The 21,117-nt window shown below is 38.3% G+C and overlaps 1 long non-coding RNA gene across 1 annotated transcript in view; it reads right to left on the bottom strand.

Annotated features, from left to right (window-relative positions):
• LOC139361751 (uncharacterized) overlaps window positions 1-20,419 on the bottom strand; it is a 56,311-nt gene extending 35,892 nt beyond the window's left edge. The window contains exon 1 of the long non-coding RNA XR_011619345.1: window positions 20,265-20,419. This is a non-coding gene — a long non-coding RNA (uncharacterized lncRNA). The remainder of the gene's footprint in view (window positions 1-20,264) is intronic.
• Window positions 20,420-21,117: the final 698 nt, after the last annotated feature.

Raw genomic sequence — 21,117 nt, 5'->3', positions numbered from 1 at the left:
GGGGTGGGGAGTGTGCTCTGGTTTCTTCCCCTTTTTTTAAGGGCACTAATCCTATCATGGGGAATCTGCCTTTGTGGCCTCATCTAAACCTATCTACCAAAGGCTACGTCTTCAAATACTATCACATTGAAGGATAGAGCTTCAACATGTGAATTTGGAGGACACAAATATTTATATCTCTGAGGCATTACAGCATGGTCATTAAGAAGACAGGCTCTGGAGCCAGACTAAATCCTGGTTCTGCCACTCACCAGCCATGTGACCTTGGGCCAATTACTTAGCCTTTGTGTGCGCCAGTCTCCTTATATATAAAATGGGATAGGAACAGTACTATCTCATAAGGTTGTTATGAGGCTAGGTTAGTTAACACATAATACATCTATAGAGCATGTCTCAGACATACAAAGAGCTCAATAAATGTTATCATCATCATTCCCTTCTGGATCCAGGTATGACTCAAATTAATCTCTTCTCAGAATACTCAACCTGCAGGTAACCCAGCAGCTTTCTTTCTCTCCCAGCCTTTGGTAGAAACTCCCAGTTTAAAAACTAAACAAAGCTGTATTTATTATACAAACAATATTACAGTAATGGGGATTTATAAAGGACGTGGCTGAAATTCCTGGGGGTGGGAGAGCGAGGGAGGGATTTTAGAAGTTCACTACAGCCACCCCAGTTCGGAGGGTGCTCTACCCCAGTAGCGTTCTGTACTTGCAATGTTGCTATTTTCCATTTTCTAAAGCTTTATTTAACCATTGTAATTTGTGGCTTTCTCCACGACTAAGTATAGAGCAAAACATAATAATGCAAACTGGCTCATGCTGAGCTGAAATGAGTAGTGTTCTCTCACCAAATCCTCTTGTGAGCTTTAATAACTTCTTTAATTTCTCTGTTATTTTCCAATATTGTATACCTATTCCAGAAGTACTCATTTTGTCTTTCCTAAACCAGCTTTCCTCTGCTGGGAAAATGACCAAATTATTCGACTCCTGTCCTCCTTCCACACCTCTAGTTTTTGGTTTTTCAGCTTCCATTCTGGGGTTTACAACCAATTTAGCAGTTGTTGATCATGGTGAAAGTGTATAACTGAGTCAGTACTGGAGATGAAATGACTTGTCAGAACAGTTCATGAGAGGGAAATCATTTTCAGGACAAGGGGAGAGAGAATGGGCAAGACTGTACATATGCATTGTACTTGCTTGTGGGTAATGGAGTGGACTCCAATGTAGAGCGAACTTGGGTCATTTTCTTTGATCCCCTGACACACTATTCCTTTTTTAAAAAATTAAAGATTAGTCTCTAACAGAAGGTAGGGAAGTTTCTTGTCTAGATTGAGTTGTGGAGACTACATTTAGACTATAAGCTCTTAGAAATAGCAAAATATTAATGCGGAGTTTGTCATGGGAACTCAGAAAATATGAATTAAAATCTAGAGACAGAAAGAAAGAACCATGCTTAAAAAAGATAGTGGGTTGATCAGTGACTACTTACGGCTGCTCTCACAGATTACGTGTAGTAGCCGTGTCCTTTTCTGTATTTAGATTTTCCTACCAAAAGATGACTATGTGGACGTTTCAGAGTGCCAATATGAGTAGGGTGAGTAACTTGAGCTGAAGTTTAGGATGAAAGGAGCAGGAGAAACCTGGCTCCTTGCTGGGATGCACAGGGCTTTGGAGTACCTTCCAGGAGAGTCTGAGATGCCCCTCTACCCACACTCCTGCCAGACCCAATTGCTTACATTTCCTTGAGCACTCTGTGTGCTTCAGCTCCTCTGTGCCTGAAGCATCTCTCCTTTGCACTTACTGCTCCCACCCAAACCCAATTCAAATAATGCCAAGTCTTCTCCAGCTAGAATTAATCCCTCCTCCCCTGCATTCTCATAGCCTGTCTTATCCTGCTCAGTTCTAATGATGCTCCTAAAAGCATACCCTGAGTAAAGGATTTGGGTATGAGAATTTATTCAGGAGAAGATCCCAGGAAACACTGTGAGGGAGTAGGAAGTGAGACTAAGAATGGAGAAAAAGCCAAAAAAAGAGTGCTTTAATGTGCAGATTACTGCTCTGAGCAAAGAGGGCTCAGCACCATTGGGAATGCTCTGAGAGTCTGAGTGGAACATGCTCAGTGTCCTACTGAAGAGCAAGGAATTTGCCACCTTCATCGGTGGTGAGTTGTTCTGGAGACTAAATCTCTGGCACTTACAATCTGCCTATAAGGCACTGAGCTGCTCTAAAGCTAAAGAATGCCTTCAGGTCAAAAAATGCTAGAAGCGATAGCCTCTAGGGGACTTCCCACCTGTGAAGGGAAGGGAGTGGTTAAGGGGATTGGAATTTGACAAGGACATCCTGCTATAACGATTGCCTTTGAAGGCAGAGAACAAACTTTACTCATCTTTATAAATCCAAAGTATTCAACCTGCAGCCTTATCCCAAGTAGGTGCTTAATAACTTAAATAAGTGAGGTTGGTTCACACTTAACACATCTGATGAACCAATGGTACATTCAACACGTATATTTTGAAATGCCTATTATGTGCCAAAGAGTTCTCAAACAAGCCTTGTCTCTGTTCTTCAGGAGCTGACAGTCTCACAGCAAAGTCAAGCAATCAGCAAATAATTACAATGTGGGGGGACAGGTATATTAACCCATCTTGTCAATGTATGTTTCACCCCTTGATACTACCACTATAGCACAAAACCTATCATTTAATTTTCAGCAGATTAGATTTTTATTTTCAAAGAAAGGAGAGTTTATTTCTCCTATAGATGATAGGAACAGGTATAATATTGATGACATTGTTTTTGGTACGATTTCTGGGTTAATGAACATGGATTTGAAATAGCCTACTGTTGACTGGAAGCCTTACTGATAACATAAACAGTTGATTAACATGTATTTTGTATATGGTATATATTATATACTGTATTCTTACAAATAAGCTAGAGAAAATAAAATTTTATCAATAAAATTTTATTAAGATAGAGAAAACACATTTAATATATATTTATAGTACATTATTATACTGTATTTATTAATACCATAAGTTTATGTTATCTGTTTATAAGATGAATTATCTGTCTGAAGCAGTGGGCAAACAGAGCTGCAGACCTCAATCTTATACCAAGTGATTCAACTTTTTTGTAATGTCATGACCTCTCTGTGCTTCTTGGGGACACTTCCAGTATCACTAGTGGCACTTCATACGAGTCCCATGGTATTATTCAAGATTTACAGTATGCACTCAACAAAATGAAAAATATGTGACAACCACAAAAGATCACTTTTTTACTGTAATACACAATTTACTGGAAAGGTGAACTGCTCACGTAGAGATGATTAGCATCACATGATGTTTTAAGTGGACACACGCAACACTTGTGCTCACCATGACAGCAATAGGAAATGGCAATGAAATTATTACAGTAGTATAGTATGTGCTACAATTAATTTTATGTAGTTATAATTTAATACTGCATCTTTTTGTTTGCTTACATTTCTCCTGACTAAAAATGACATCATGTACAGTCTATGTAAGTTTTGATAAATTTTAATATTTTATAATATATTTATGTATATTTTATAGTAATACATGACAAAATATACTAGTATCTACATATATTTTATGCATTCATACCATGCCTAACTTTTTCTTAATTTTAAAAATATTTCTAGGCTACAGAATTCATCTGCAAGTTTCTTCAAATTGTTGCAAACCTCCAAAAAATTGTCCAATATATTTAGTGAAAAAAATTTATCTATAAGTGGACCCCTGCAATTCAAACACATATTGTTCAAGGATCAGCTGCACCTTACCTACTGAGAAGCAAAAATAAGAATTACATCCAACACTTCCTCAGAAACTAGGCAAGCAAGAATAAAATAAATTGTTGAGTGTTGAGAGAAAAAACTGCCAAACCAAAATTCTTTACCCTGCAAAATTATCTTTTAAAAGTGAAAGAGAAATAAAGGCTTTCTCAGAGAAACAAAAACTAAGGGAATCTGTTATCAGTAGACATGTCTTACAAGAAATGTTAAAAATAAGTTCTTCAGAGAGAAGGAAAATAATGTAAGTCAGAAACTGGGATCTACCTGAAGAAAAGAAGAACTTCAGAGAAGAAATAAGTGAAAGTAAAATAAACATTTTATTTTTCTTACTCTTTTTTTTTCTTCTTCTTCCTTTTTTTTTTAATTTGAGACGGAGTCTCACTCTGTCCCCAGGCTGGAGTTCAGTGGTGTGATCTCGGCTCACTGCAATCTCCACCTCCTGAGTTCAAGCGAGTCTCCTGCCTCAGCCTCCTGAGTAGCCGGGACTACAGGCACCCGCCACCACGCCTGGCTAATTTTTTTTTTTTTTTTTTTTTTTTTGTATTTTTAGTAGAGACAGGGTTTCACAATGTTGGCCAGGATGGTCTCCACCTTTTGACCTGGTGATCCGCCTGCCTCGGCTTCCCAAATGCTGGGATTACAGGTGTAAGCCAACTTGCCCAGCCTATTTTTCTTATTCACAATTGATCTAACAGTTAGTTCAAAATAATAACAGCAACAATGTGTTCAATTATATGCCAATATATAAGTAAAATGACAGCAGTGGGCCGGGCGCAGTGGCTCACGCCTGTAATCTCAGCACTTTGGGAGGCCGAGGCGGGCAGATCATGAGGTCAGGAGATCGAGACCATCCTGGCTAACGTGGTGAAACCCCATGTCTACTAAAAATACAAAAAATTAGTCAGGCGTGGTAGCGGGCATGTGTAGTCCCAGCTACTCGGGAGCCTGAGGCAGGAGAATGGCGTAAACCCAGGAAGCGGAGCTTGCAGTGAACCGAGATTGCTGCCACTGCACTGTGCAGCCCCGGCGACAGAGCAAGACTCCGTCTCAAAAAAAAAAAAAAAAAAAAAAAGACAGCAGTGATACAAGAGGCAGGACGGAAGAATTACAAGTATTTTGTTATTATAAAATATTAAAATTCAAAAATTAGCCAGGCATGATGATGCATGCCTGTAGTCCCAGGTACTTAGGAAGCTGAGGCAGGAGAATTGATTGAGTCTGGGAGGTTAGTGGAAGTTGTAGTGAGCCATGATTGCACCACTGAACTCCAGCCTGGGTGACAGAACGAGACCCTTTCTCAAAAACAAAAATAGTTATTCACACTATCCATGAATTGGTATAATGTTATTTGATAAAAGTATAATGTATATGCTAAGAAGGGGAAAAATAGAATTATATACAACGCTCAATTAAAGCCGTAAGAGGTAGAAAAGAGAGGAAGATAAAAATAGCAACAAAGAACAAGAGAAATTAATAAAAAATTGTAATAAATATGGTAGATATAATCACTTTAAATGTCAATGGTCTACCTACACTAACTGAAAGACAAAGATCCTTAGAGTGGATAGAAAAAAGGACCCAACTATATGTCGCCTGTAAGAAACTCACTTAAAATATAAAGATACATGTAGATTAGAAGTAAATAGAGAAAGATAAACCATGCTAACACTAATCAAAAGAAGGAGGAGTGGCTGTATTAACTTCAGAAGGAGCAGACTTCAGAGCAAGGAAAGGTATTAGGGATAAAAAGGGGCACTGCACAATGATAAAAGGATCAATACTTCACAAAGACATAATGATCTTTAATGTGTATGTGTCTAACAACCAAATGTCAAATACCTGAGGCAAAAACTGATAGAAATGCAAGAGAAATAGATGAGTCTGCTATTGTAGTTGGAAACCTTAACACCCATCTATCAGAAGTGGACAAATCAAGCAGGTAGAAAATTAGTAAGGATATAGTTGAACTCAACATCACCATGAATCAATGGGATATAATGGACATCTACAGACTACAGTCATGCGTCACTTAACAACGGGATTATGTTCTGAGAAATATATCGTTAGGCAATTTCATCACTGTGCAAACATCATAGAGTATACTTACGCAAACATAGATGGTACAGCCTACTATACCCCTACATTATATGGTGTAGCCTATTGCTCCTGGGCTGCAAATCCATAGAGCATGTTACTGTACAGAACACTGTAGGCAACTGTCAGACAATGATAAGCATTTGTGTGTCTAAACATACCTAAACATAGAAAAGCAATGTGTTGTGCTATGATATTACAACATCACTAAGTGATAGGGATTTTTCAGCTCCAGTATAATCTGATGGGACCACTGTCATATATGTGGTCCCTTGTTGACCGAAACGTCATTATGAGGGGAATGACGGTACTTCTATGGGACATAAAACACACCATAACAAATTTAAAAGATGAGAAATCATACAACTTCTACTCTCAGATCACAAAGGGAATTTAAACTAAAATCAATAACAGAAAGATGACTGAAATCCAAAATACTTGGGGATTAAACAACGCACTTCCAAATAATACATGGGTCAAAGAAGAAATCTTAAGAGAAATTTTAAAACATTTTGAACTAAATGAAAATTAAAATAAAACATCAAAATGTGTAAGATGCAGCAAAAGCAGTGCTTAAAGGAAAATTTATTGAATTGGACACATATATTAGAAAATAAGAAATATATAATAAAGGACTGTTATATTAAATATACAAAGAACTCTTAAAACTCAACAATAGAAAAAAACAACCTTATTAAAAAGTGGACAAAAACCTGAACAGACCCCTAATCAGAGAAGATAGACATATATGTAAATAGTCTGTTCCATATATATGGAAAGTGAACATACATAAAGATGTTCATCATATTTCATAAGAGAGTTACAAATTAAAACAAGTATTAGAATGGCCAAAATACAAAACAAAACACTGACGACACCAAATGCTGGTGAGGATGTGGAACAACAGGAACTCTCATTTATTGCTGGTAGGAATGCATAATGGTACAGCCATATTGGAAGACAGTTTGGCAGTTTCTTATAAAACTAAACATATTCTTACCCAAAGATCCAAATCACACTCCTCAGTATTTACTCAACGGAATTGGCAACTCCACACAAAAACCAGCACATGGATGTTTATAGCAGCTTTGTTCATAATTGCCAAAAGTTGGAAATAACCAAAATGTTTTTTAGTAGGTGAATGGATATCAACTGTGGTATATCCTCATCAAGAAATATTATTCAGATCTAAATAAATTATAGAGTTATCAAGCCATGAAAAACGTTGAGGCAACTTAAATGCATGGTACTAAGTGAAAGAAACCAATCTGAAAGGCTACATACTGTATAATTCCAACTATATGACATTCCAGAAAAGGCAAAACTATGGGGACAGTTAAAAGATCAGTGGTTGCCAGGGTTGAGGAGGGAGGGCAACGCAGAGCATGGCAGATTTTTATGGCAATGAAACAATTCTGAATGATACTACAGCAGTAGACACTGATAAATATCATCATACATTTAACAAAACCCATAGAAACATAACACCAAGAGTGAACCCTAATGTAAACTATGAGCTTTTGGTGATAATGATACATCAGTGTAGGTTCATTGATTGTAATGAATCTATCTCTATGGTAGGGGATGTTGATAGTGGAGGAGGTTGTGGGACAGGGGGATATGGCAACATTCTGTACTTTCTGCTCAATTTTTCTATGAACCTAAAACTGTTTTAAAAATTAAATTGTATTAATTAAAAAAATAATGTCTTTGATTGAATTGTTAGAAACACAAACCTATATTTTGCCAAATTAAAAATAATTCTTTTTTTGTACCATAGTATAACTAATTAACTTTCGGGTGACATAATTTGACATGAGAATTCATGGTGCCTTTTTACATTTATATTTAAACTAAATATAATTCAATAAAGTACTTATTATGGATTCTACTGCCACTCACTTTGACAAGTACTATTGAGAAATATTAATCTTAAAATACATAGTTCAGAGATGCTAGATCATCTTTATTCATGAAATTATGTTCCCAGAAACAGTCTAGATTTCATTTACACAATTTGTGCTGCCCTGCATTTCATTTCCACATTTGTATTCTCTGCCTCCCCTCCTAAGCATCCTAAGCGCTCACATAATGGTATATGATTTGCAATATACATAGAGAATGTTCCTAAATTGCTTTGGATTTTAAGCTTAAAGTATATATTGGTAGGTAATTGTTAAACTTTTTACTATATTATTCCAAATACCAGTAATAATTGTTCTCCTAGTCTTATCTATCAACAAAAGAAATTTTATCCACAGAGAGATTAGGGAACTGCATGATCACCTTCTGCCAGACTCTGTATGAAGACAGTAGTGAATTTAGGGGCCAGTCCTCACCTAACATCTCTTTAGATTCAGAGGACATTTCACTGACACTGCTGCCTTCTCCTGCAGCTTACCCTGAACACACACATATTTCTCAAGTGGGATCAAGACTTTTTGTTTTGTTTTTGTCTTTCTTCTCCCTACTTTGTCTTTATTGAGCATGTATTATGGGTGTAATAAAAACATTTTTTAAAGCGGTAGGATGTTTGCTTGTTTGAAAAGCTTCTAGATGAGAGCTCTAACACAGGAATTCTTAACTGCTTTTTCTCTACTCTCCCCTTAAGTAGCCTGGGGAAGCCTGTGACAGCTTCCCAGTAGCACATCCCCTCTAGAAGGAGAAATGCCTGCTGATGTGAATAGAATGTCAGCCTGGGTCACACCATGAACTGAGTTGGGGCGGTAAATGGATAGACAAATGCACAAACAAAGGAAAGGAAAGTGGTAAATGTTCATTATGAACCTCATGAAGCGAATGAGAAGCTTCAGGTGCAGTGCCTGCTGCCTTAGTACAACACATGCCCTTTCAGGTGACCAAGCCCATCTTTTTCATCATGTGAGCATTTCAATCAGGACGTTTTAAACATTAAACTTCCCCACTTTCCATAAGGCTGGTTTAATTTGCAGACCCTGACAGATGACATTTCTCACAGTGTGTCCCTCCCTGTTGGGGGTGGCACAGGACTCCAGGCCTAGCATCATCAAAGCCCTGCCAGAGGCTTATGGCTTAAGCGCATCAGAATGACCTGGCCCTGCCATTTGGCGGGGCCCCAGGGCATTTGGGGGCAACACAGGAATTCACAATGAGAAAGTTACTGTGGCCTCTGTTGGAGATCCTTTCAATTAAAGCTTTTAACATTTTTCACAAGCAACCCCCAGGGATTCATTCTCATCACCAGCTTTAATGGATGGCAGGCTAACACAGCAAATGACTCACCCAGCTCACTGCAAACACTATCAAAACCCATACACTCTTCCTTCTCCAAAAAGCCCTGTAGGCTCCTGACAGGCCAGATCAAGAAGCTCTAAGAAAAGTTAGTTTTACTTAAATAAATGCTGCTTTCAGCAAACATTGCTCATCGCTTGAAGTTTTTGTCTTTGAATCATTAAAAAATGAAGTGAACAATGTCCTGTAGTCTCGTAATAGATGGCGCGTTCTCTTCATAGACTGGGCAGCAATCTGGTATCAGGAAGCAAAACAGGCGTGATTAAAATTCCAGTCCTGATACTGACTGTGTGATTTTAGGAAAGTTACTTAATTTCTCTACACTCCTATTCCTTCATCTCTGCAATGGGGCTAATAATACTTACCTCATAGTTTTCATTCTGATTCAAAAGTGGGACCTTGTTTGTACCCAAGGTATTGTTTCTTTTATTCATGGGTCTACATATGAAGAACAGTATGTATGCATGATGTATGTATCTATCCATCTATACCCACACATATGTATACATGCACATAACACCTAACATCTAAGACCTGAATAATTACATACAAATATTTCAGATTTTCGGTTTCTCTTGGAAATAAATCAGAAGATCTGGCAACATGAGGTTGAGTTTGATTGGCAGCTGTCCCTCAAGTCATGGCAGGTACACATGGTCCCACCACTTCATTTAGTTTGTGAACAGCCTGTCGCCTTTGGTCATTTGACTGTGCCACTTTCTGTCTGCATCAGCCCCTATACCACAGGTCTTAATGGCAAGAACTCTTGAGAAAAGCAGAAGCAAACTCCAGTAAAATAGATTGGGGGTGGGTAGGCTGGGAGTTACTTTCAATGAGGGGCCTCCTTTGTCTTTCACCTTGTTGAAGAGTTAAACTTGGAAGAGAGGAATTCAGAAAAGATGGGTCAATTTTTTTAATCAATAATTTTTTGGGGCACAGCCCTGGTCAAGAAGGCCCTCTGCCTTTCTCCACAGCTGCGAGGCTGAGCAGATGATTTTGCAGGAAGTGGGAATAAAGCTATGGGTCCCAAACATATTTCGGCAGTAACAGTGCTTCTCCTTGTGGGCACTATCCATCCTTAGGGAGTGTATTAACTTGTCAGAGTTTTTTTTGGTTGTCACAGTGGTTGGGAGGACACCACTTGCATTTGGTAGGTAGGACTAAGGTGGTAGAGTCCCTGCAATGTGCAGAAAAAATCCTCACAATAAAGGATTTGCTGCATGCCCCACAAATTTTGGACATCCTGCCAGATATTTGTATATTTATAATTATCATATTAATAATTATCTGAAAAACATACTTACAATTGTCTTAACTAAAATCCAACCCCATTATGCATACAGTGTTTTCAAACAGTCTTAAAAAGCACTGAATTTTCTAGGAGTTCAGGCATGGTATAAAGTGAGGAAAGAGTGTACTTTCTTTGTTCAGAAATTTACTAAGAGCTGGTTCCCAGTTCAGAAACTAGCTGAAGCCATCACTGTTTAAGGTATTCTGGCTGACCATCCGGCCAGTGGAGTCAGTCTGCCTGTGCAGATGCCTCATTCAGCATGTTTTTACCTGTGGTTGCAAATGTCTGACTATTTCATTAGCGATAATACAGAGTGTGCTGCGGTGGAGAACTGTGCACCATCTACAGGACACCCCTCCAGGTTATCTGGTTCTAATTTCCATGGAGACTATGCTACAACTTTGTAAAATATAGATAACTGACAGCAATGCAAAATAATTTTTGTCTGCAGACATGCAAATTCTGACCTATTTGGTAAATGTTCAATTGACCTCTCTACCCCACTATTAAAGAAGTTAGTTTTGCCTTCATTTGTACATTCATTTCAATATTCCTGATCTATAATGTGTCCATTATTTGGTTAGTCTCTTAAACAGGTTATAACATTTGCCTGGTTCCTCATTTTGAGTTAATTAAAATATACAACATATGCTCATTTTTATATCTGGGTGAGAGTCATGATTTTATCTTTTTTAAAAAAATTATCTTTTAATGGTAGTCTTGTCTCGACATTTGCAAATTGAGATACATATCTTATTAAAAATGACTTTCTATTTTGTTCTCCTGTTATAACAGGATGTTATATTTATTTTTAAATGTGTCATATATAAATTTCATTCCAGTATACTAAAAGGGATGTTCAAATATTTGTTATAAAAGGAAGCGTAGGACCTGACAGGGTTTAGAATCACAGATTCCATCAGAAATTCTCTGAACAAACCCACATATGTAACTGATGAGTTGGGTCATTATTTTTCCCAGTCAGACAGAAAGATCCAGAGCTCCAAGTAATTTACAGCAACCACGGGGCTGTGAATTGTTTTGGGAACTTCTCACCTTTCCCCCAAGTCCAGCTTCATTTAGATAGGACAATTACAAAATAGCTATTTATGAGTACCACTGACCTAAACTTCTTCCCCCATCATCAAATGCCAAGGCTATTCCATACAAATGGCATTGTCATCTGGCCACCTTAGGTAATGTCAGAAAAGATTAAATGAAGACATTTTATCTTACTTCCCCTTCTCTGATTCATAGTTTTTAATCCCAAGATGAGAATACCCCAGAGTGTTCATTCTCCACATCACATACAGGGAAGCCGGTCCTGACTTGCAGCCCTATGGTAAGTCTTACGACCAACTATTCTAATACATTCATATGTTGCCACATTTTAGAATCCAAAAGGAATAGGATTTCAGGCTGAAATTTCTTTAACTCAGAAAGAAACAATAAACCAGCTCACCCATCTTGGTACCATTTCACCCCTAGCTGCTGGCTGGGAATGGTCTCAGCTGACAATGATGAATGAAAGAGAAAATAGATCCACTCACGGTTGTATACTACTAAAATATCCTTATTTCAAGATATCACCATACTTTTTACTTAATAAACACATTTACCCCCAGAAAAGTACAGAAAACTTGGCAAATAAAAATAAACTTTAGAAAATTTGCAAGCCTGGCTTATATATTGCCTTATTTAGAGGATAATTCTCACATTTTTTTCCTTCCACCTACCAAAAGGAACATACATAATAAATGAAACTAAGCTTGGCAGGAAACCCATCAATAAGGTTAATTTAAAGTGTAGGCAGAATAGCAAATCTCCATATGGCTATCAAGGGGTTTGTTCTTGTTTCAAAACCAATTGACTTCCAAACAACAGAATATGCCTTTCTGAAGAAACCAGATAGAAGGAAATCCCAGCCACCTAAACATCCACATCCCCGTCATGATAATACAGCTCCTGGGAATTCATTTTTAGGGTCACTTAAAATATAAGAACAAGGCTGTTTGGCTTCAAACTCTGGCTTCCTCACAAGCTTTATGATGTGGGTTAGATACAAAAGCTCCATAAGTCTCAGTTCCCTCACCAGTAAAATAAGGAGAATATACAATGCTGTGTAACATTACATATTATACACATGGTTCAGATGACTGCATTAGATAATCCATAAAAATGTTTAACAATGTGCCTGGTATTATTGTAATTGTGAAATATTTAAGACTGGATTTTTTCAATGATGTAAATTGGTGATAGGGTGAGTGCTGTAACAGGGAGAGTATCATTTTAGAAATTAATGATTTGAAAAGAACAGCCCCTTCAAAGAGAGGATCAGGAGATAAGACCTGGGCAAATGGTAGGCACTTTTGTTTTATAGCGTGAATGAATTTGGTTCTCACTAAGGGTTTACTCTTTTCTTGGCCCAAGTCCTCCACCAAAAACTATACCAGGGGACGGCCCTGAGTCACAATGAAAACAAGACAACTTTCCTGTTGATTCCATTTGGAGTTAAGTATGCACACACAACACAAAAAATGGGAACCTTGGGAAATGAAGGCTTTAAATGTCTGCAGCAGTGAGGTGTTAATACTGGTTTTTTGGTAACTAGTGATACTATATGTTGCTATGGAGTTTCAGTCATTACAGGGCAAATGGTGTCTGAAGATGTTAGTTGAGTCTAGGGATATCTTTTCAATAAATGAAACTCACTCAAAGCACACAGAATTTGTGCTTTTTCAGAGTGGATTAAAGGCAAGTTGCAGACCCCTGGGTACAGTATGATACCATTTTTTTTTATTATTTTGTAAAAAAAAAAAGAAAGGACAAAAATAATATCACAAATGTGTGCGTGTGTGTGTGGTATATGTCTAAGCATAGAAATTAAGTCTAGATGGAGACCCATCAAATTTTAAATGTGGTTTTACCCATGGGAAGATGAATGGTGAAGATGAAACCGACATCAAAGAGGAGGCAATTCCTTCTTTAAATTATGTTGCTTTATAAACAGTTAAGCAGCATGTATTACTTCTACAAAAGGAAGGAAGGAAAGGAATAAGGAATGGAGGAATGGAGTACTTAAGTTGTCCTTTTTCCCCTTTTGTTTCCTCTCTAAGGTCTCTTCCAGCTCTAAAAGTTTGAATCTATGTGTAAAGAAAAAAAAAACACTGTAAGAATACAAATGACTATCAAGTGTATATTCACAAAGGCAACTTTTACAGTATGTTCATTGCCAGTACAGATTTATTCCATTTAAGTCTGCTGTTTGAACTGACCCTAGAACAAAAATTGTCTTCCAAAACATTAAAAAACAAACAAACAAACAAAAAAGATTGGGAATGGTGGCTTACACTTGTAATCCCAGCATTTTCAGAAGCCAAGACAGGAGCATTGCTTGAGCCCGGGACTTCAAGACCAGCCTGGACAAAGTAGTGAGACCTCATCTATACCCCAAAAAAAAAAAAAGAAAAGAAAAAAAAAATTAGCTGGGTGTGGTGATGTAGTCCCAGCTACTCAGGAGGCTGAGGTGAAAAGATTGCTTGAGCCCGGGAGGTCCAGACTGCAGTGAGCCTAGATCATGCCACTCCAGCCTGGGTTACAGAGTGAGACCTTGTCTCAAAACAAACAAACGAAAAAAGAAAATTATACTCAACATAGTTTTGCTTCAGCATCTTTGAGTTTATTGATTGGAATGTGGCAATCTCTAAAAGATATAGAGGATCATATTAAACAAGTCAGAATCCATCTGCCCAAAATGCTTCCACCCTTCCCATCTCAACCAGGTAAAGCCCTACTCAACACTATTGATTAAATTCCTAGCTGTAGAGTTCAAAAGTCATGAGTTTTTATTGTAACTTTGCTGCTTAACTGATTACCTCAGGCAAGCTAATTAACTTCTCAAAGCTTCAATTTCCTAGTCCATAAAATGAAGAGAATTAAAGCCTGAGCAATCAGGCAAGAAAAAGAAATAAAAGGCATCCAAATGAGAAAGGAAGAAGTAAAATGATCTCTGTTTGCAGATGACATAATGTTATCTGTACAATGTCCTAAAGATACCATATACACCAAATAAATAAATAAATAAAGCCTTATTGGAACTAGTACACTAATTCAGCAAAGTTGCAGGATACAAAATCAACATACAGAAATCAGCTGCATTTCTAAACATTAACAATAAGCCAAAAAAATTAAGAACATTTCATTTCCAGTAACATTAAAAAGAATAAAATACTTAGAAATAAACGTAACCAAGGAGATGAAAGACTTGTGCACTGAAAACTATAAAACAATGCTGAAATAAATTAAGGAAGATACAAATAAATGAAAAGATATCTTATGTTCATGGATTGGAGGACTTAATATATATATATATATTTTTTTAGATGGAGTCTCGCTCTATTGGCAGACTGGAGTGCAGTGGTGCGATCTTGGCTCACTGCAACCTCTGCCTCCCAGATTCAAGTAATTTGCCTGCCTCAGCCTCCCGAGTAGCTGGGACTACAGGTGCACACCACCACGCCTAGCTAATTTTTGTATTTTTAGTAGAGATGGGGTTTCAACATGTTGGCCAGGATGGTCTCAATCTCTTGACCTTATGATCTGCCTGCTTCGGCCTCCCAAAGTGCTGGGATGACAGGGGTGAGCCACTGTGCCTGACCAAGGAGGACTTAATATTGTTAAGATGTCATACTACTGAACGTTATCTACAGATTCAATAGAATCCCTATCAAAGTCCCAACGGCATTTTTTGCAGAAATAGAAAAATTTGCCCTAAAATTTATATGGAATCTCAAGGGAACCTCAATAACCAAAACAATTTTGAAAAAGAACAAAGATGGAGAACTCCCACTTCCTGATTTCAAAACATTACAAAGCTTCAGAAATCAAAATAATGTGGTACTGGCATAACACAAATGGACCAATAGAATGGAATAGTAGCTCAGAAACAAACTCTCATATATATGGCCAAATAATTTTCAACAAGGTTGCCAACACCCCTCAATGGGGAAGAAAAAAAATCTCTTCAACAAATGGTGTGGGGAAAACTGGATATCTGCATGCAAAAGAATGAAGTTGGGTCCTTATACCACGTACAGAAAATTAACTCAAAATGGATTAAAAACATAAATGTAAGACCTAAAATTGTAAAATTACCAGAAGAAAACATAGGGGAAAATATTTGTGACATTGAACTTGACAATGATTTCTTGGATATGAAAAATGATTTCTTGGATACAACAGAAGTGTAGGCAACAAAAGCTAAAATTAGGCAAACAGAACTATATCAAACTTAAAAATTTCTGTGCATCAAACACAATCAACATAGTGAAAAGGCAACCTACAGAATGGTAGAAAATATTAGAAAATCATATCTCTGATAAGGAATTCATATATAGAATTTATAAAGAACTTCTATAACTCAACAACAAAATAATCAAATAACTCTTAGAAAATGGGCAAAAGACCTGAATAGATGGTTTTCTAAATATGATATGATACTCAAATGGCTAATATATGAAAAGACGCTCAGCAGCACTAATTACCAGAAAAATGCAAATCAAAACCACAGTGAGATATCACTTTACACTCATTTGCATGGCTGCTGTCAAAAACCAGAAAATAACAAGTGTTGGTGAGGCTGTGGAGAAATTGGATCCCTTGGGCACTGTTGGTGGGAATGTGAAATGTACAATCACTATGGAAAACAGTATGGAGGTTGTCAACAATGTAAAAATAGAACTACCGTATGATCCAGCAACTTCATTTCTAGATATATACCCAAAATAATTGAGAGCAGTGTCTTGAAAAGGTATTTACACACCCATGTTCATAGCAGCATTATTCACATAGGCCAAAAAGTGAAAGTAACCCATGTATTCCATTCATTGATGAATAAATGGATAAACAAAATGTGGTATATACAAACAATGGAATATTATTCTGCCTTAAAAAGAAAGGAAATCCTGTTACATGCTACAACATGGATGAACCTTGAAGACATTGTACTAAGCGAAATAAGCCAGTCACTCACACACAAAAATACAGTAGGACTCCACTGATCTCTGGTATCTAAAGTAGCCAAATTCATAGAAACAAAGTAAAATGGTAGTTACCAGGGGCTCGGGGGAGATGAAAAGGGGAGTTGTTATTTAATGGTTATAAAGTGTCAAATTTGAAAGATGAAAAAGTTCTGGACATCTATTTCACAACAATGTGAATATACTTAACACTATTATGCCGTGCAATTAAAAATGCTTAAAATAGTAAATCTTACACAACATCTTTTTAACACAACAACAAAAAAAGAAGAAAGTTAAATGAGGTGCATGTGAAGGACTTAGGAGGGTGCTTGGCATGTAACAAATGTACATTAAATACTAGCTAGTAGCTATTAATGGGATTATCAAATGCTACCCTTCCAAGACAATTCCTTCCCTTCCATCCTCTCCTCAGCCTTTTCCCCACAGATACAATGTTATTTTCCAATCTGTACTTATATTCTGTCCTGTTTTTTTTTTTTTTTTTTGAGACGGAGTCTAGCTCTGTCGCCCAGGCTGGAGTGCAGTGACCGGATCTCAGCTCACTGCAAGCTCCGCCTCCCGGGTTTACGCCATTCTCCTGCCTCAGCCTCCCGAGTAGTTGGGACTACAGGCGCCCGCCAGCTCGCCCGGCTAGTTTTTTTGTATTTTTTAGTAGAGACCGGGTTTCACCGTGTTAGCCAGGATGGTCTCGATCTCCTGACCTCGTGATCCACCCGTCTCGGCCTCCCAAAGTGCTGGGATTACAGGCTTGAGCCACCGCGCCCAGCCGTCTGTCCTGTTTTATAGCTTACACTTTTGTAGTGTCAATGCAGGAAGAGTGGATTATTCACCATTGTGTTCCCTCCTGGGTCCTACCTGGTGACATGCATATAGTAGGTCCTCACTTATTTAGAAGTTACATTTTTTTCTCTTTTCACTATAAGTACTGTACATCATTAATATAGAGAATGTGGACAATAGTAAAATAGAAAATGGGGGAAAAAAATCATCCCAAATCCTACCACTTGAAAACAATCAGAGTTAATATTTCTTTTTTCAGTAAATACTTCTTGAATTAAACACTTAAAATAAGATGCTAACTTGCCTTAAAAGAAAGGTAGGATATGGATATAAGTTTGGAAATTATCTTCCTTGGGGGTATTTCAGGATAGGATGAGGCACCTGGTAGCCAAGAGCTTGATGGGGAAGTTGAAATAAAGGAGATCATATAACTATGATAACACAAATATAGTTCTTTTATTCAGTATATAATGTATGTAAGTCAGAGATTATTTACCTAATTAATGAGGGAACAAGTAGGATGATAAAGCTGATTCAAAAGAAGATATACAAGATGAATACATACTTAGAAAGAGATAAGATGTTGAAACCACCAAGTTCCAAAGGTAGATATGAAACAAAGCAAAAACAAAAGCAATACAACTGTAGCCTCTACGGGTATCTGTTCTACTCAACAAAAATGATTCACATCCTCTAGTAGACCAAATCATATGCAACTTAGTTAGTTAATATCTAACTTTAGGGGAACTGGATGCAAATCAATAGCCAATTGTGCCAGACAAAGTTCCTACCCTACAGTGTCACAGGACCTGGGGTAGACCTATTGGACAGCTCTCCACTATGACATTGAAAGGCACACAGTCATTCATCGTCTTGCCTTATTTCTGAAGTTTTGATAATTTTTCTATACTGGGAGCCTCAAGTTATTGAATAATTATTACTAACAAATATCAAACATTTATCATGGACCAGGATTGTGCTAAATGCTTTCCATGCAATATCTCACTGAATTCTCACCACAACCCTGGAAGTAGTACTATCATTATCTGCTTTTACAGACTCTTCAATAGAAGTCTCAGAAAGGTCATTTCCGTGAGGTTATACGGGTGAGAAAGTAGCAACCCAGCCTCAGTTTCAGCCCTGTCTACCCATCCCTAATTATTAATACAACAGGAGTCTCCACGGTGGGATGAAGGCACTGCAGAGACAATATGAGAGAAGGCATTAGGGTGTAGAGAAAAAAGAGTAGAACTTCCACTGAGGGTGACTTAAACTGCTATTCTTTATATTCCCCATTACAGGTATGATTTAAGATGTATATATTAATATATGAGGGTATCTTAGTTCAGTCCTGCTACTATAACAAAATTCCACAGACTGGGTAATTTTTAACAGAGTAAATGTAACTTACAGTTACGGAGGCTGGGAAGTTCAAAACCCAAATGCCCGCAGGTTCAGTGTCTGGTGAGGGCCCAGTCTTTACTTCCAAGATGGTGCCTTCAGTGCTGTCTTTTCCAGAGAAGACAAACACTGTGTCCTCACATAGTGGAAGGGCGCAAGAGCACAAACAACCTAGTTAGTTTCCTCTAACACTTTTATAAAGTTCTAATGCCATTGGTGAGGGAGGAACCCTCATAGACTAATCACCTCCTAAAGGCCCTACCTCTTAATACTGTTGCTTTGGGGATTAAATTTCAACATTAATTTTGGAGGGGATGTAAACTTTCAAGCCAAAGCACAGAGATACATGGATAAACATACATGTGACAATCAAAAAGTCTTGGAGCCTTCTGCTGTAAAGCCTTCAGTTCACTGAGGCTGTGATTTACTCACATTTTCACATCTGCTACTTGGCATTTCTGACTCACTTCTCTAACCTTATTCATCTTGTTTTCTTAAAACATTTAAGATTTTGATATCCAGCTGTGTGGATTGAGAGCCTCACACCTCTTCCTTGCAGTGCGAGGCGGATAGAGCATTTTCATTTCTAGAGACATTAGGAGATGCTGGGAGGCAGCATTGTTGTCCTTCTGTGCCCTGGCTGGGAAGTCCTGGGGAAGGCAAATCCGCTTTCCCATTCCTTTTTGTCCCTGGCTCTGGGCTTTGTGAGGGTGGAGGGAAGAGAGGTCTACCATGAAATAGAGAGTGGTTTACACAACGTAATTCTCAAATTTTCACACAGTGCTTTCAGAAATCACATTGATGGGTGGCTGAAGTAATCTGAAGATGAAAGAAAGCAAATAGCTCAGGTCCTAGCCTTGGAAAAACCAAAGAGCAATGCAAGCTTGATACAGAGTCCACAGGAATTAAGGAGATTTGTTTCTGAAGCAAAGTGCCAGGATTCTCCCCAGTGCCAAACAGAGGAAACGCTTGGCATTTCTGGAGCAAAGCATGCCAAGTGTGCTGTAACATCAGTATTATTGGGCATTTTTTTGAAATTACTAGTTACACTTACTTGAATAAATGCTCCTAAATGCAATTAATGTATTATATGTTAACTTCATGGATGAGCTAAGAAAACTACTCATTATCTTGTCTCTCTAAGAGATACTACAAAGCAATATGCACATACTGAGAGGCTTTGTGTTGTTGCCACAGTTGTAGGAGACAAACAAGGAGAGACCAGAGCTCCCTGGCCCAGCTAGGGATGTCCCTTCAGCTCCCCAACACCCACACACAGACTGCCTCATGCATAGCCCTTGCCCCAACTTGGAAGCCCCCGTTGAGAAGCTGTGTTTGGTTAAGTTGGGAAGTGCAGCCTCCTGCCTGGTCCCAAATGCACCCCCAAAAGCAGACGACCTTCATGGACCTCCCCAAAGGTGGATGATAGCACAAAAGTAGAGTCTGATCCCAGGAAAAAAGGAGGAAGCCTCCAGAAATAGTGTGGCTTTGACTCTCAACCTCCCACTGCAGCTCTCCTCAAAACAATCCTCATCGTTGTTTTTAGAAGGATGAGATAAGCTCACCAGATAATTTCCTCTGGGCTTCCCTCTTCAGGATTATAAGGAGACTCCAGAGTGGATTGTGGGTACTGAGTCTCAGCTCCCCTTTGCAGAGAAGATTTACCATTTGCTTGACAATTCGTTGTGCCAGGTACTGCACTTAGAAAGTTTCACTCCTTTGCATAGCCACTAGCAGTGGCTTGTACTACCTCCTTGTGAGGTCCCTTGTCAGCAGCATAGCATAATTTGGGGGATTGTTAGCTATGTAGAACCTCGCCTGGCCCAAACCCTACTGAAACAGAATATGCATTTGAATTAGATTCTTCAGGTGATTTGAAAATGCATTCATTGGGAAGCCCTGATTTGAACTGTTTGAGAAATTCAACTTTATTTAACGGATCTGAGATCAAATTCCAGCTCCACCACTTGTGTGACTTCAGCAGAACCACCCAGCTAAACCACTCTTGAATTTTTCTTTTTTTTTCTGAGACGGAGTCTCGCTCTGTCCCCCAGGTTGGAGTGCAGTGGCACGATCTTGGCTCACTGCAAGCTCCGCCTCCTAAGTTCAAGCTATTATCCTGCCTCAGCCCCCTGAGTAGCTCGGACTACAGATGTCCACCACCATGCCCAGCTAATTTTTGTATTTTTAGTAGAGACGGGGTTTCACCATGTTGGCCAAGATGGCCTTGATCTCCTGACCTTGTGATCCACCCGCCTCAGCCTCCCAAAGTGCTGGGATTACAGGCATGAGCCACCGTGCCTGGCCTGAATTCTTGACTTGCAGAAACTATGTGAAATAATATTTATTACTGTTTTAAGTTACTGCAGTATAGGATTATTGGTTATGGCACAATAGGCAATTAATATGCCCACTATA

Source organism: Macaca nemestrina, chromosome 2 (genome assembly GCF_043159975.1).
Source record: "Macaca nemestrina isolate mMacNem1 chromosome 2, mMacNem.hap1, whole genome shotgun sequence".
NCBI classification, from domain to species: domain Eukaryota; kingdom Metazoa; phylum Chordata; class Mammalia; order Primates; family Cercopithecidae; genus Macaca; species Macaca nemestrina.
Note: the sequence above shows the minus strand (reverse complement) of the source record. Positions and strands in the feature narration are given on the sequence as shown.